A 17,768-nucleotide genomic window follows, 5' to 3' on the forward strand; every position below is an offset into this window, starting at 1 on the left:
TGCATTTTATTGCTGAAAATCGTAAGGCGCGCAATGAAACTTGTATACAGTCATTAAGCTTAGTTTGTTTCTTGATTTTGATTCTCATTTCAATAATATGAAATCGATAAAAGTCTTATGAAATCAAGTTTCAAGTATTTTTTAATACTTTATAAGGGGGATTTGATGAATTTCGATAATTAATTTGCCTGAGTGAGGGGGTGGAAAACTCGGTTCACTGTGCCCGGCACAGTATTCGGCACAACTCGGCACATCTGGGCACCCTTCTAATCGACATTTAATTTGATTTGACAGCTGAAACTTTGTTTTTGCTAGCTACAGAAAATGGTCGTGCGGTTCAACCAGATTGTTGCTATCCCGAATTTGTTGGTAAGTACAAAATTAAGAATTTATACGGCTCAGAAGATGCTTCTGCGCCACCATCCGAAGAGGATCAATCTAACGAATGTGTCTCTGCTATACAGGCAAAAAAATCACATCCACGATAAGATCCGAATCATTATCGTCTATTCAATCATCTTGCCGGATTTGTTTGTGACCCACTTCTGAAGAGGAACAGGTTTAAAAACTCTGCCAAGGAATACTGAGTGTAGACCTGGAAAAGATAATCAAATGGCACTCGCATGGAATCCAGTACTGGGCCGATACAAGACTCTCCCTTGGATGAGATGCTGGCCGAGGTAAGGCAGCTGAATAGGTGGAGGAAACTGTGGAGGATTCTAATGATTATTGAAGGCACAATTTGACTTAAGAAAGTGCTTAAAATAGATATGATTAATTTAAAGTCATGGGTATATGTATAGCCATAGCGGTTCGAATATATGTTTCAAGTTTCAATAGACAGGGCGTATCACATAATCGTTCTGATAAAACTATGTGCCTTGGTTTGCTTCCAATAACTTTTTTATTACTTTGCCACCGGTAGCAAGTCTTTGGCGTACATATCGAGCATTGACCCGCTCCAGCTGTCCCGCGACGGGTACTGAAGCTTCCACTGAGAAGCATCAACAGCGGCTTTCCATAGTCCCATCACATCATCGAAATTATTAAATCAGTAATAATTAAACCTGTAATAAATTTGATTCCCTCTACACCACCCTTTGGACGGCAATACCTAAATATTACGTTCCCGAAGATTCGTCCTTCAGCGCATTGCTGCCGGCATTGTTGATTAGTTAGTGTAATGACCGTGCCAGATTAGTTCTCAACAATGTTCAGAACTTCCACAAGAACTACTCATCTACCATATGGGGCTTCAGATAAATCGCCCTTTTTGATCAGCAGCTTTTCCTTTCATGAAACTCTACTGTATTTCGTCAGATCTTTAGCATCCTTCCCAACTAACAATTCAGAGCCACAAACAAGCATGCATGTTTAATTATTGTTCAATAATGGTAATGGCAGCTGAATAAAAAATTTGCTCTATAAAGAGCTGAGAAGGTGCTTTTTTAACACAAACTAAGATCAATGTTCAACGTTATGCATTAGAATGAACAAAAGTTGAATCGCCACTTATTAAACGTTTCCAAAGATTCTCATTCGACTAGTCAAGATTGTTCTACAAATGAGCTGAACAAGACATGTTTCCCCCAATTAAAAAGCCAATATTCCACTAAACAAATGTATATGTATAAAAGGATATTCAGAAGACGAACTAACGTTTTACTTGCGTCGCACTTCAGCTATTCCCACATGTTTAACATAAGCATGAATAAGAGCTGAATAAGTATCTTATAAAATCCTAATCCAGCTTCAGTATATTATAAGAACAGTTGATCCAATAGAGGCCAAAATGACGATTAACAAACACATTGTTCAGCAATAAATAAGCCTTGTAAAAGCGATCACACTATAGCTAAATTTCATAAAATGGACAAAATATCCGAAATTCGTGTTGAGTTCCGAATGCATTTCAAAGCTCATAAATTATGCTTTCTTAAAACTTTTAAAATAGCTGTTCAGAAAATAAACATGGTCAGTCTCCAGAAATGCAGAATTATTGTGAAAAACAAAAATAAACATTTAAGCTAAGTACTCCGAGTAGGAGTAAAGTACTGACAAACAAAGCGTGATATTGACTTGATTGACATAAGAGATAAAATATCTGAAGACAATGTCAAAATTTTATTCCTGGAACTTCTAAACCTATGAAAAATTTGATGTATGCAGACCTAATGAATAGCTCGCAGCTATTGGTAAAATCTTGCAGAATCTAAATATGACATGCCAATTTTGTTCTAGCAGTTTATTTTTGATATCATTTCCAGATATTTTATATCATATATCTATCAAGTTAATATCACTTTTAACTATCCATATTATATTTTCTATTGCTAAGCTTTTTTCGCCTGCTCGGGATGTTTTTCCGTACAAGAAAAATGGAAATTTCTTTGATAGAATTGATTAAATATATTTTGTTGGGGCGAATGGAGCAGAGCTGGGAGCACGGTCTTATACCGAATGACTCCTCGCTTTACCACTGGGCTCTATCCTGACAGCTGGACTGTCATGCGACTGATGCCATGTCAGTTTTGTATAAAAATGTCATTACGACTTCCGCCTACTCGAGTAACACCATTCTATGTACCGGTACCTTTTAATAAAGTAGTATAGTTTTAATTATTGAATCCGCGTACGTTTTATTCGGGTTATAGTTATCACGGCCACCTGTAGACGCGTATTCAACAGTGGCGACTCGGTATTCGCGATTTTGTTTCGTTCGCGCGGTTAATAAGTGAACGGAAAAATCACGCCTCCCACGCGGAAAAGGAAAAGGTTGGAAGTGGATGAAAGTCCGGATCGATCCTCTTCTCCGGTGAACATGAGCCAGCAACAGCAGCAAGCGTTGCATCAGCAACAACCGATCCCCACGGATGCGTTAATTCTGCAGGTTCTCCAACAGTTGCAGCAGCAGCAGCTCGTAACTAACCAACTTCTCAACAACCATCGTGAGACGCAGGAGCAGTAAAAGCTATTCATTCAGCAGCAAGGTGATGCGCTTCGGAATCTTCAAGTTCAAGTGCCGACGGGGCCAGAAGCGATTCTGGATTCGCTTGCCGGCAATATAAAAGAATTCCGGTATGACGTCGAGGCCGGCAGCACATTTGCTGCTTGGTTCGCTCGATACGACGATCTCTTTGCTCGTGATGCTGCTAGGTTAGACGATGCCGCGAAGGTTAGACTGTTGATGCGGAAATTGGGAACCACTGAGCATGAACGCTTCATCAGTTTTATCATGCCAAAAGCGCCCAAGGACTTTACGTTCGATGAAGCGGTAGTCAAGTTGAAGAGCTTGTTCGGTGCTGCGGAGTCGGTGCTTAGCAAGCGTTACCGTTGTCTGCAGATATGCAAGGGGGCGACAGAAGATTATGTTTCATACGCATGTCGTGTTAATAAATGTTGTGTGGAATTCGAGTTAGGAAAGCTGTCCGAAGAAGAATTTAAAAGTTTAATGTTCGTGTGTGGATTGAAATCCGAAGCTGATGCGGAAGTGCGAACGAGACTTCTTTCTCGCATAGAGGAGCGCGCAAACGTTACGTTAGAGCAATTGTCAACCGAATGTCAGCGATTGCTCAACCTTCGACATGACACGGCTATGATCGAAGGAAGTGGAAGTTCGGTGAACCAAATCAGGCGACACCAGCGGTTCCAGAAGCGTGCTAGTCCGAGACAGGAAAGTTCGTCGAAGCCTCAGCTTGCAAGCAGCACACCAAAGAGACCATCAGGTCCATGCTGGAGCTGTGGTGGAATGCATTATAGTCGGGATTGCAGTTTCAAGACTCACCAGTGTGCGGACTGCAGTCGGTATGGCCATAAAGAGGGCTATTGTGCAAGTGCGAAGAAACCAGCTCCTCGTCGTTATTTCAAACGGAAGTCCCAAAGCATTACGGTTGAGACGAAGACTGTGACAGTATCGGTGGATATGGTTCGCGGTAGAAGAAGATTCATTCCCGTAGTGTTGAATGGTGTGTTCGTCAGATTACAGTTAGATACGGCGTCGGACATTAGTGTGATTTCCGTGGACACTTGGAAGCGACTAGGAAAACCATCAGTACGCTCGCCGTCGGTTAAAGCGAAGGCCGCCTCCGGAGACAATTTAAAGTTAGTGTCGGAATTCGATTGTTCGATTACGGTAAACGGTGTGACTCAAGTCGGTACGGTTTTTGTAGTGAATCGCGACCTGCATATTTTGGGGTTGGATTTGATAGACGCTTTCCAGTTGGATACAGTACCGATCAGTGCGTTATGTAACAAGGTCACGGGTTCTCCTACCCTCGTCGAACGATTGAAGACTGAGTTTCCGGAAGTATTCAGTACGTCGCTTGGCAAGTGCACGAAAGCAACCGTCAAGTTAGAGTTGAAGCCGAATCAACAACCAGTGTTCCGTCCTAAACGCCCGGTGGCGTACTCGGTGTATCAAGCGGTGGATGACGAGTTGGACCGTCTCGAGCGGATGAAGATAATAACCCCAGTGGACTATTCGGAATGGGCCGCTCCGATTGTGGTCGTCCGAAAAGCGAACGGCAATATTCGAATCTGTGGAGATTACTCCACTGGGCTAAACGATGCGTTGCAGCCGAACCAGTACCCCCTTCCGCTACCGCAGGACATTTTTGTAAAGCTCGGCAACTGCAAAGTTTTTAGTATCACCGATATGTCGGAATCCTATTTGCAGTTGGAAGTCGATGAACCCTCTAGCAAGATGCTGTCTATAAATACACATCGGGGCATTTACAAAGTAAACCGCCTTGCGCCCGGCGTCAAAGCAGCACCAGGGGCGTTCCAGCAGGTTGTCGATGCCATGTTAGCAGGTCTGAAGAACACCTGCGGCTACCTAGACGACGTCATCGTAGGTGGTAAAGACGAAGAAGAACATTGGCAGAATTTAGTGGCATTATTTCGGCGCCTCCAAGAGTTTGGCTTCACGGTGCGTTTGGAAAAATGTTCGTTTGGTCAGGCCCAAATTAAGTACCTGGGTCATTTGACGGATCAGCATGGAGTTCGACCAGATCCGGCGAAGGTCGAAGCAATTAGGCAAATGCCTGCGCCAGTGGATGTAACAGGAGTGCGCGCCTTTCTGGGAGCCGTAAATTTCTACGGCAAATTTGTGCCAAATATGCGATCCATTCGATATCCGTTGGACCAGTTGTTGAAAGCGGGAACAAAGTTCGAGTGGACCGCCGATTGTCAAGCCGCATTTGACAAGTTCAAGGAAATATTGTCGTCCGACCTGCTCTTGACACATTATAATCCTGCATTGGAGATCATTGTCGCAGCTGATGCGTCATCGATAGGTCTCGGTGCCACGATTAGTCATCGTTTTCCAGATGGATCGATTAAAGTTGTCCAGCATGCATCGAGAGCGCTTACTCCAGCTGAGCGGAATTACAGCCAAATAGATAGAGAAGGGCTGGCTATAATATTCGCTGTTACTAAATTCCACCGTATGGTGTTTGGTCGAAAGTTTCGGCTACAAACGGACCATGAACCGCTGCTTAGGATTTTCGGGGCCAAGAAAGGTATTCCCGTTTATACAGCCAACCGGCTGCAGCGGTGGGCATTGATGTTGCTTATGTATGACTTCACGATCGAATATGTGGCCACGGATAAGTTTGGCCAGGTTGATGTTTTGTCTCGTCTCATAAACCAACACGCTAAACCGGACGAAGACTACGTCATAGCAGCCATTTCGCTTGAGGATGATGTAAGGTCAGTAGCTTTTGACTCGCTTAACTTTCTGCCACTCAATTTTAGCGATGTCCAGCAAGGCACCAAAAAGGACGCTGTCCTTGGAAAAGCACTGAGATTCATCGAGGAAGGTTGGAAGACAGCGCCTCCGTCAACCGCAGATCGTGAGTTGCACAAGCTGTACAATCGTCAAGATTCGCTAACAACTGTTCAGGGTTGCCTAGTCTTTGGTGAGAGACTCGTCATTCCGAAGGCTTTGCGAAAACGGTGCCTGGAACAACTACATCAAGGACACCCTGGAATTCAAAGGATGAAGGCCATTGCTCGGGCGTATGTCTATTGGCCTTCCATCGACAACGAGATAGCAGATTTTGTGAAAGCGTGTCCCCACTGTGCACGGGTTGCTAAGTCTCCAGCGCAAGCCGCGCCTGTTCCTTGGCCGAAATCAGAACGACCATGGCAACGCGTGCATATTGATTATGCAGGACCTCTTGACGGTGAATATTTTCTTCTGGTGGTAGATTCACACTCCAAGTGGCCGGAAGTAGTGCAAACGTCCCGGATCACTGCCCCGGCTACCATAAGGATTCTTCGCAGTCTCTTCGCTCGGCTGGGAATGCCGGAAACACTAGTGTCCGATAACGGCACTCAGTTTACTAGTGCGGAGTTTGCCGAGTTTTGCTGCACTAACGGCATTCAACATATCACCACCGCACCGTTCCATCCCCAATCCAACGGGCAGGTGGAGCGGTTTGTAGACACGTTCAAACGTGCAACGAAGAAGATTCGCGAGGGAAAGGGGTCAATGCAAGAAGCCTTGGACCTGTTCTTGTTGACCTACAGGAGCACACCGAACCCATCGGCACCTAACGGTGCATCACCAGCGGAAGCGATGTTCGGTAGACAGATCCGAACCAATTTAGAACTGTTGCGGCCACCATCAAAACGTCATGAAGAAGAAGTAGAAGAAGAAGCGGCAAACCGCCGATCATTTCAACCAAACGATCAGGTCTACGTAAAGCTGTATAGCAAAAACATCTGGAGCTGGGTACCAGGAACGATTTTGGAAAGAATTGGGAAAGTTATGTACAACGTGTGGACTGAAAAACGTAATTTGGTTCGCTCACACGTAAACCAGCTAAGACGCCGTACCTCAACAGACTCTGAATGTACATCTGAGTCAATCAAGCCTAGAAATCCTCTGCCTCTCGATGTCCTGCTATCAGCATGGAACTTTAAGGAACCAAGCAAGTCTGCCTCATCTGTCCCTACAAATACACCGAGGCCGAACGCAATCGGCATGATGGGTGTTCCTTCGCTATCACCTCCGCCTGAAGACACTACTCATCATCCAGTTGTTTCGAACCACACAAGGCAAGCTTCAACCGTAGCCTCCAACATCGAGTCATCAAGTTCAAGCACATTTATGGTACAACAGCCTCGACGTTCTTCGCGCATTAGAAGGATGCCTGCGCGGTTCGACGTGTACCGTCAGTTTTAACGGGGGAGATGTTGGGGCGAATGGAGCAGAGCTGGGAGCACGGTCTTATACCGAATGACTCCTCGCTTTACCACTGGGCTCTATCCTGACAGCTGGACTGTCATGCGACTGATGCCATGTCAGTTTTGTATAAAAATGTCATTACGACTTCCGCCTACTCGAGTAACACCATTCTATGTACCGGTACCTTTTAATAAAGTAGTATAGTTTTAATTATTGAATCCGCGTACGTTTTATTCGGGTTATAGTTATCACGGCCACCTGTAGACGCGTATTCAACATATTTCTATAGCCAGCTACATTTGAAATGACATTTCTTCACAACTGAATAAATACTGCGCTCTAAGAAAAATGATTTTCTTGGCCATTTCCGAAAATAAAAATCGCATCAAGATATTCGAATATTTTTCTATTCAGGTGAATTCTGAGGACTAACCCTTCAAATGATTCAAATATATTCATACAGAGAACTTTTACTTCAATGCATTTGTAATAGGTTTATGAAAAATACAAATAAAAATATAATCAAACTATAATTTATAAAATTATTTAAGTTAATTAATCAGTTTTGAACAAACTAAAACTTATTATGAAATTACATTAATCATTTCAGACTGTTTTTACTTTGTGAAAATAAACATTATTTTGACCAACATCGACATAAATTTTCTCACTGTGCGCTAAAAATAGCCGACTGAACTCAGCATGGATCAGCACTAAACAGCAGCTGAATAATATGCTTGTTCAGTTGTAGATTAGCGTACCATGTGTTGATGAGAAATTGTCGAATAGAAGCTCGAACATGGTCAATATTCAGCTATGAGAAGTTTATATTTTGCACTGGACAGTACAATCATCAATTCTAGGATGGCGCAGATGGCAAGGCATACCGCTGACGATGGGAAGGTCTCGAGTTCGAATCCAGTATACAGGTGATTTTTAAATAAGATTGATTTACTATCATAATAATAGTGCACACTATATTTATAAAGTGCCTAGAAAAATATTTTTTTGTTTTTATTAGTCTTTAATTATTTTTAGACCAGCCGTATAAAAGCTGAACTAAATGCTTGTAAAACGTTTTTAAAGCTGAAAAATAAAGTTGGTATTCAACGACATGCTTTGAAGTTTCTCCAAATTTGTGTGAACAATGCTTTAACAAAGGTTGGCCATGGAAATTATTAAAATGTTATAAAACATGATGCTGGATAAAACTGCCATAATGGTGTTTGTTAAATGAGTGAATGTTAGTTGGGTTAGCGCCCTGGTGTGCATCCAAATCTAGGATCGGAAATTCTGAGCTCGAAGTAATCAACTTGTCGATCTCATCCGGATCAGTCCCATAGTAGTTCGGAAAGGGGAAGTCCTCCAGCAGCCACAAAAGCCCCGTCCCCCAAGGAGTCCAACTGCCTTCCAGTCGCTCCACATCACACGTGTCTTCTTTCTCTTCCTCAGTGGAAAATGTAAGACCACCTTGGTTACGCAGTTGGATTATATTTTCCCGCGTGAACAGGTGTGGCATCAGATCCGGACCGTAAGGAGGAGCAGGATGCTTTTGCACCACAAAATCAATATCCGACTCCGAACGAATAAGTGCAGAACGCCCACAAATCCGCTTAGTTTGAAACGGCACCCGATTATGTACGTTCCGTTCAATCTTGGTTCAATCAGGTCCGTCACACTCGGGCTCAGATTAGGTACCACTTCTAGTACTGCATTTGGTCACTCGGTAGTGCAAAAGGTACCCAAGTTTGACAAATCGCAGTACACTTTTCACGGCATTCTAGATTATCTTATGAGCCATAAAATTTTGGGCAACTGCAAGGGACATGGAAGTCTTTAATGTGTCTTTGGTTCAATCGCTGGAAGCAGTGCGCTCTGCTTATCAGAGTGTACGTGTTGTTCTTGATTTGTTGAGAATGCACTGGTTATATGGAAGGGGAGTTTGAGTCATTCAAGTTTCTCTGCCGGATGATACAAACGCACTGTAAATGGACCTCGAAGCTCCCATTGCCACGATCACGGTCACCCACTACAATTCGGAAACTATTTTCCAAATCCACTATCATCCATCGGAATCTTAGCGCCCTGATAAGCATCCAAATCTACGATCATTGTCTACTCGCTTTCTTTGCCACTGGACTGCAACATTATATTAATGTACTATTGAAGGTACAATTTTACTTAAAACTTACCAGAAATCTAAATAGCGGCCGATCGTTACTCAAAAACCTTAGATTTTATGCTGTTCAAACGAATTCGATCAATCGATGATTTTGAAAATAACAAAAACAATCTGCCATGGAACGAACAGAGTTGTCACATATTGCAGTGCAACCAGACAAATATGACATATCGATACGGTCGCTCACTTCGGCACAGTCGGCACAAATCGGCACAATTTTAGGTGAGCCGAGTTTCCCACCCCCTGATTTGAGACCAATAATGATTATCCTCGACTATTTTGAATCATTCTCTTCAGATCCCAAACATTGCGGATTATCGCCTTTCGCATTCTCAGAAGGATGCTTTTTAACCAGTTGGTATTATTACGAATATTTTTCGGCAGTAACCTTGCCTGCAGCTAAAGTTCTGGCTATTCTTGAGGCCCACTTCTTCTTCTTTCTGGCGTTACGTCCCCACTGGGACAGATCCTGCTTCTCAGCTTAGTGTTCTTATGAGCACTTCCACAGTTATTAACTGAGAGCTTACTATGCCAATGACCATTTTTGCATGTGTATATCGTGTGGCAGGTACGATGATACTTTATGTCCTGGGAAGTCGAGAAAATTTCCAACCCGAAAAGATTCACGACCGGTGGGATTCGAACCTACGACCCTCAGCTTGGTCTTGCTGAATAGCTGCGCGTTTACCGTCACGGCTATCTGGGCCAACTCTTCCCCTATATTGAACTGCAAATGAATCACAGTAGTTTATGAATACTTTTTGCCACCCTTAATTATATAAGCAAGCATGGCATGGCTGGTGAGTATCCTCCGATTTCCCATATCATTAAAGTTCAAATCCCAATTTAAAAAAGTGACAAAAATGTTCATGATAAACACACGGGAAAAAAATCTGTGGTAAAAATAACTATTTTAGCTAACTACGCCCATGCTTAAAACTACCATGGAAATTCAGACCAATTTACTATGTTTACGGTACACCTCACCGCATTACTGGTACATTTGACAGAAATAATTTACAACAATCTGATTCCAACTACAGACATGGTAAAATCAAGCGCATTTCTGGTCTGCTGAAAATTGCCGGTGCGAGCGCTTAAGTTAACCCCCTAAAATAGTAGTTTTTACCGCATATTTTTTTTTGCGTGCATAAACGAATTGACAAGGTGCGTATAGAACCCCACAAACGTTTTGGTTCACGATCGATTTTTTACAAGTCGATAAAGTCGGAGATTTTGATCTCGAAATTTTGATAAAAATCTGTATCAACATTTCACGATTCTACTTAATGAGCGTTGAATTTCTTTATGAGTCGATGACGATCGCTATCGATTTATTATATGGGCGTCTTTATAGCTCGATATGAAGAAATGTGAAGGAAATTGAAGAAATGGTTGGCCGGGACGTGGGTCATGCGTAACAGCAATAAAAAAAAAACTGTTTGAAAATATACGCTGATAAAGTTTCTAAGGACGAATGCATCAGCCCCATCTGGACTATACGGGAATGCAAACGATTTGTTTGGTCTGACGGCAGGTGCATGGAAAGACAAAAAACTACATTGCTGCACCCAGCGGGAAGAGGGCGTCACAAAAACTGATTCCACTGATTGTTGGTTCCATCAGCAGTAGAAATCTTGCTCATATATTGGGCCAAACGAGTGGTTAAATACGTGTTATTAAGAATAGATAAAAAGCTTCGAAGAAAATTTAATATTTTTGTTTCCTTTTCTTATTTTGGTTATTCAAAAAGGCAAAACAAAACAAAAATTTTCAAAAGCGCGCCATTTGTTTAGGGTTTATTCACAAATTTCATAACGCCAAAAATGACCATTTTTGACACCCACCCACCCCCTCGTAACGCATTTTGTATGAATATTTTTCAAATTTTGTATGAACTGTAACAACTCAAAGACACCCACCCACCCCCTTCAGCGTTATGAAATTTGTGAATCAGCCCTTACCATTTGTGACCGCACATAAAATATACAAGCGAAATCAAATGATTTGTACTGGTATCTACCCTTCTTTTGTAGTTGCATTGCACATACAAATTAAGAGCAACAGAATTTCTTGTTTTATCTGCATCATCAATACAATTTATGTAAAGAACTTGATTGCAAAAATCTATATGTAGATCTATAGGAACTAGGGGATTATAAGCCATTTTATGAGACGTTTCGAATCATATGTTTTTTGTTTGTTTACCAGCTTTGAAACTTGCAGGCGGGCCCATTTATTTACGTTTCTTCTAGCGCCACATTTGGGAAGAGCTCATTCAATAATGGCGTGCAACGAGCTTTTCAATCTTCCCCAGTAAAATTAAAATCAGCAGGCAGGGAAGAATTTAGGGCTCATTCACAAATTTCATAACGCTGGAGGGGGTGGGTGGGTGTCCCAACGATGTTACGGTTCATACAAAATCTGAAAAATATCAATACAAAAAGCGTCACAAGGGGGTGGGTGGGTGTCCAAAATGGCCTATTTTAGCGTTATGAAATATATGAACAAGCCCTTATTTTATTTACTGGTAACATCAGACATGTAACCGCGTAGAAAAATAGCCAGAAAGAGATGGAAATGTCATCACCAACAAAAACGTTACCAGCGCCATTCACATAGCATGCTAGTTTTTAAAACAATAACAATGAGTGGCCCGCCACAAAACGTCAACCGACTGTCTCGTAAAATGGCTTATTCTGTGTTAGAATAAAAAAAATATTATGTCAATTAGTTTTATACTAAACGTATTGCACCCCATCAGATGAGAAGCTTCAAAAAAATGCTCGAATCAACAAAAGCGCGAGCTCGAAAATTTCGTTTTCCAAACGTTCCTTTATATGCGGAGCAAATCTAGCATAATAGTAGGCAAAAGCCTGTAAATATATTTGAGGAACAGAGGATGATTAAAGTCCAACAATGGATTTGATAGAATTGAGGCGACATCATAAAAATATTAAAAAACTAATGATGTCACACATGTTTTCAAGTTAAATGCAATCAATAGAATGATATATGGATAACAACACGTTGCAAAATAAGAAAAAGAGGAGTTCAATCTAGCTCAGTCCTTTTTCGAATGATAGGCTAGAATTCGGTTTTTGATCTGTTTACATTCTGGGCACTTCCGGTTGTGATCGTGCACGAGAACAGAAGTGTTTTAGAGAGTGCTTAGAAAAAATCGAAAGTTTTATTACAAAAACCCTAAAACAAATCCCAATAATTAATCAATAAGCTAAGTGATAGTAATTTCAACATATTAGTAGTATAAAAAAAAATAAAAAGGCAGCGGAGAGAAATGAGTGATGGTGGCGGTGCCCCTCCGGGGGCACCGGGGTTAGCACAAAATGGCGGGGTTGCAAATATGCAGCACAGCCAAAGCGGAGGAAGCAATAATCAAAATGGCGCTAAAGTGTTCGAAAAGTACTACTACAAACAGTGCGACAGTGGTCCATACAAAGTAGTAGTAGAGAAAATGCAGGAAGAAAAACCAGCTGGAAATGACGAGCGAAACAGTGGAATCAACAAAGTAACAGTGGGACTACTGCTGAAACAAAATGGCCTCTCAAAATCAGTGATTGACATCAAGAAGATTGGAAGAGCAAAAGTGATGGTGTTGTTCAGTGAATGGAAAGAAGCAAATCGGCTAACAACGTGTCAAAATCTGATCCTGAAGCGCTTCAGAGCATTCATTCCGAAGAGCTTTGTGACGGTCAAGGGAGTAATAGCAGGAATACCGGAAGAGCTGCAACCAGAGGAGCTGATCCCGGATATCGAAACGGACAAAGAAATTTTGGAGGTATTTCGACTACAGCGAACGACAGCAGCAGGTAAGAGAGTACCAATCGAGAAGCTAGGAATAGTATTCCGCAGCAACAAGCTACCAAGCCGTGTGAGAGTTTACTCGGTCATAACGAAGGTGGAACCATATGTTACGAAGGCAGTCATGTGTAACTCATGCCTGCGCTACGGACATATTGCCGGGAACTGCAAGAGCCGAAAACGTTGTGGAAACTGTGGTGAGTCACATGAGGAACTGCCGCAGGACCAGGAGTGCCCCAATCAAACAAAGTGTGTTCATTGCAAAAACAACCATAGATCACTTGACATGAAGTGCCCGGAACGCAAAAAGCAGAATGACATCAAGAAACTAATGGCCAGCAAGAACTTAACCTACCAGGAAGCGCGAGATGAATTTAAGATAGTCGTGAGCAATGGATTCTCCCTGCTTGGGACAGCAGATGAGTTCCCGTCGGTCTACGAAAGCTTTTCAAACGTACTGAAAAAATCCAGCATCCAAGGCGGCAAAAATACAACACAGCAGACACCAGCAAGAACAACAGACAATCGCGACGGAGTACCTGAACAGAAGGGAAGGAATCTAGGAGCGGTGAAGAAGCATTCGCATCCGAGGAGCAAAAAGCCAGAAACTAGTTACAGCCAGGAGAAAGAAATCTCCGAAGATGGATTCGAAACGGTAAGATACTCGAACAAGAAGAGGAGGACGGACAACGAAAGCAAGGCGCAGGAAAAAACTCCAGAGAGCTCAAATGTAATGACGATGGAAAAACATCTGGAGCTGAGGAAACGATGGGAAGACAAAATAAGGGAAATCGCGCGACAAAAAGAAGAACTGCAATCCACAGTTGGAAAAACCTACAACACACTCTCCCAAGCCATTGAGGCTAAGGACGAAAACGGATACTATACCGTTCTTGAAGTAGTCAGACAACTATCAGTTCTCATGGGGTGTGCCACCGAGGGTTTACCCGATGCCACTATCGAAGATGGCGACATTCAAGATATTGCAGAGTAACATCCAAAGTCTAACGAAGAATAAAAATGAACTAGCGCATGAGTTACATGCGAAGATAGTAGATGTAGCTTTATTATCAGAGATATGGACTAACGAAAATACTATAGCTTCAACAAATATAACAGGTTATCATAAAATTCTCAAATCACGATCAGTAGTAACAGGCCTAGGAACAGGCGGAGGTGTCGGTATATACCTTCGCGAGGTCTACAATTATATACCACTAGAATTGACCACTAGCGAAATGTTCGAGGTTATCGGCATTAACATTCCTAGTAAAAACCTAAATATAGTCTCGGTCTATATAAACCCTAGAATAACAGTATCAGAACTGATGTTAGGTGTAGAAAAACTGTTAGCTGAAACACAGGCACTTAAGAACTTGCTGATAGGAGGAGATTTTAATGCCCACAATGAGGCTTGGGGTTGTGTATCGACGAATAGCAAAGGTAAACTTATACTGGAGGCCATAACACGTACCGAACTGCTGATCTTAAACAATGGCGAAAAGACGTACAGGCCTACGTCCTTAAGAGGTACCCCCAGCGCAATCGATCTAACTCTATGCACACCGGATCTGTTCAACGAGCTGGTCTGGAATGTGAAGGATTCCACATTTGGAGGCTCAGGCCATCTAATTATAGCTATTGAGCTAACAAAGACGCAATCCAAAAAGCAACGGCCAATATACAACCGCAAAAAGATTAACCAGGAGGTATCGCACATCAGCGCAGAGCAACTGGAGTCAATCACGGATCTGGAACGTATAGTCACCGACACTATCAACAGGAATAGCGGATTTAGCGATTTCGTCCCAAAATACTACTGGAGCGATGAACTCTCCCAGCTTTACAAGGAAAAGGAAGAGTGCCGTCGAAGTTTCAACAGGCTTTCCAACGAAGAGAATCTCCTGAAGTTACAAAAGGCCAAAGCGATCTTTCTACGCAAGAAAAAACAACTCATGAAGGAAAATCTTGCCTCCATCACAAAATATATTGATCCTAGGGACACGAAGGCAAACTGGGGTCTAGTGAGGAGATTGCGTTACAATCACGACAAGAAGGACAAGAATAACATCATACTTACAGCGAGGGAGAAAGCAGCGGAGTTCCTAGAGGGACACTTCGGGCCAACACAACCAACAACACACCAAGAGAGACCAACAAACGCGCCACCTGCAGAAGAGCTGCTCAACCTGGAACAATGGAACAACATCATTCAGAAAAAGAAGGCCAACTCTGCGCCTGGAACCGACCGCCTGACATATGAAATTCTGAGGAACCTAAACACGCAAACAAAACAAAAAATCGTCCAGGAAATAAACGCTTACTTTGCCGCGGGCAACATCCCAGAAAGGCTAAAAGAGATCAAAATAGTTCCTATCAAAAAACCCGGCCGTGATTCAGCAGAGGTATCATCATACAGACCGATTGCATGTCTATCAACGATCGTTAAATCAGCCAACACCGCAGTACTTCTTCGCATACAACAACATGAAAAGGAGAGACAGCTCCTGCCGGAGTTGTCGTTTGGGTTCAGGCCAGGAAAATCAACCGAGGATTGCCTGGAGTTCGTGACTAATCACATAATGGCTGCCAAAAGGAACAACATGATAAGCATAGCTGTATTCTTCGACTTCTCGAACGCATTCAACACTGTGGACGTAGACATCCTTGTTGATATCCTGACCAGAATGCAGTTTGCAGAAGAAATCAAAATATGGGTCGAGAACTTCCTGAAAAATCGAAAGTTGGTAATGCGTACAGAGCAGGGGCTAGTATCAACTATAATCTCAAGAGGACTACCGCAGGGGGACGTTTTATCGCCCACCCTATTCAACCTTTACACCACAGAGTTACACGAAACTGAACCAAACGAAGGAAATGTCGTAACTGTACAATATGCAGACGATTTCGTAAAGATTATTAGCGGAAAAAACCTTGAAGAGGTCAGGGTGAGGGCTCAACAAGCCATAAATAGTTTTGTGGAATGCAGCGACCGCTTAAGATTACAAATCAACGAAAGTAAGACGAAAGCTATTGTTTTTCAACTAAGGGAGACTACGCTAGATCTCAAAATCAAAAACGTACCAATAGAGTTTGTCAGGTATTACAAACATCTAGGAATCTACGTAGACAGCAATCTGAACTATGGCACGCACGTAAGGGAGCTCAAACACAAAATTAAGGACCGGCAAAATATGCTGAAAATCATCGGTAGCATAAAAAAGGGCGCCACTCCAGAAGTGATGGTACTATTCCATAAAGCACTATACGATAGCTTCCTAAGGTATGGAAGTTCAATCTACGGCAGCACATCAAAAACTTACCGGAACGACCTTGACGTAACACACCGACAATGCCAACGAATAGCTACAGGGTGCTCAAAAACAACCCCGATCAACACCCTAGCTGCCCTGGCAAACGAAGAGCCACTAGAACTGCAGCGAACATACTGGACGAAGAAAAGGATAACACTGCACTTCAGAAAACAAGACGCTGTTTATCGCCAATTGAAAGGACTGGAGAATGTCGATCCAGACAACAACAAGAGGTATACTTTTATGGAAAAAGTATACAGGGACAACGCAGAGGAGATCAGCAATGTCTATGAGCAAATATCGCCTGAGAAATCGTTCGACATCACAATCCGGCACCAAATTGAAGGCATGCCAATCAACAAAACAAAAATGGCTCAATCTACAATGCGACAAATAACTCTGGAATACCTGAACAAGGAATATCCTCTATGGAGAAGGGTATATACAGATGCCTCAAGAACAGCGGACGCCTGCGGAATCGGGGTCTACGAATCCGAAAACAACATAGCCATCAGTCTCAAAATGGAACACCATTCCAGCATCATGACGGCGGAACTCATAGCCATACGGATCGGTCTGGAAGAAATCGCAAAATTAACCAAGGAGAACACAGTAATACTCACCGACTCCCAATCAGCATGTTATCTTTTGGAGAACCACCAGGAATCCAAAACATGGGACAGTCTGACTGGAGAAATTTGTAAGGAATTACAATCTACAGGCACCGTGCTCCAATGGATTCCTGGGCATGTAGGACTGGACGGCAACGAAGCAGCGGATGCTTTGGCCAAAGCAGGAGTAAATAACAATGCAGTTATCGTCAACAAGCTCCTCTGGAACGACGTAGTATTACGATACAAGAAACAGCTTGCAGAAACAACGGATGAATGGTACAACGGTATCGTAATGTTTCAAAATAAAGGGAAAAAGTTCCACGAACTGTTTCCCAGCTTCCCGGAAAAGCCGTGGTACTGGGCCACCAAATTCAATGGGGAGGAGGTCCGAACTCTGAACAGAATACTAGCCGGGCACGATTATTCACAATTCTGGTTAGCTAAAATGCAACTGGCTCATTCGGAAGAATGTGAACTTTGCAATGTAATCAACACGACGGAACATATGTTACTGCACTGCATAAAATACACCCACATCCGAAATCACTTCGATTGGGAAAACCACAGACGCCTACAAGATCTAGTACGTGACAAAGAAGGAGTGAAAATCGACGAGTTGGAAAATATACTGAAATTTATTCGAA

The sequence above is a fragment of the Aedes aegypti genome, chromosome 2 (genome assembly GCF_002204515.2).
Source record: "Aedes aegypti strain LVP_AGWG chromosome 2, AaegL5.0 Primary Assembly, whole genome shotgun sequence".
Lineage (NCBI taxonomy): Eukaryota > Metazoa > Arthropoda > Insecta > Diptera > Culicidae > Aedes > Aedes aegypti.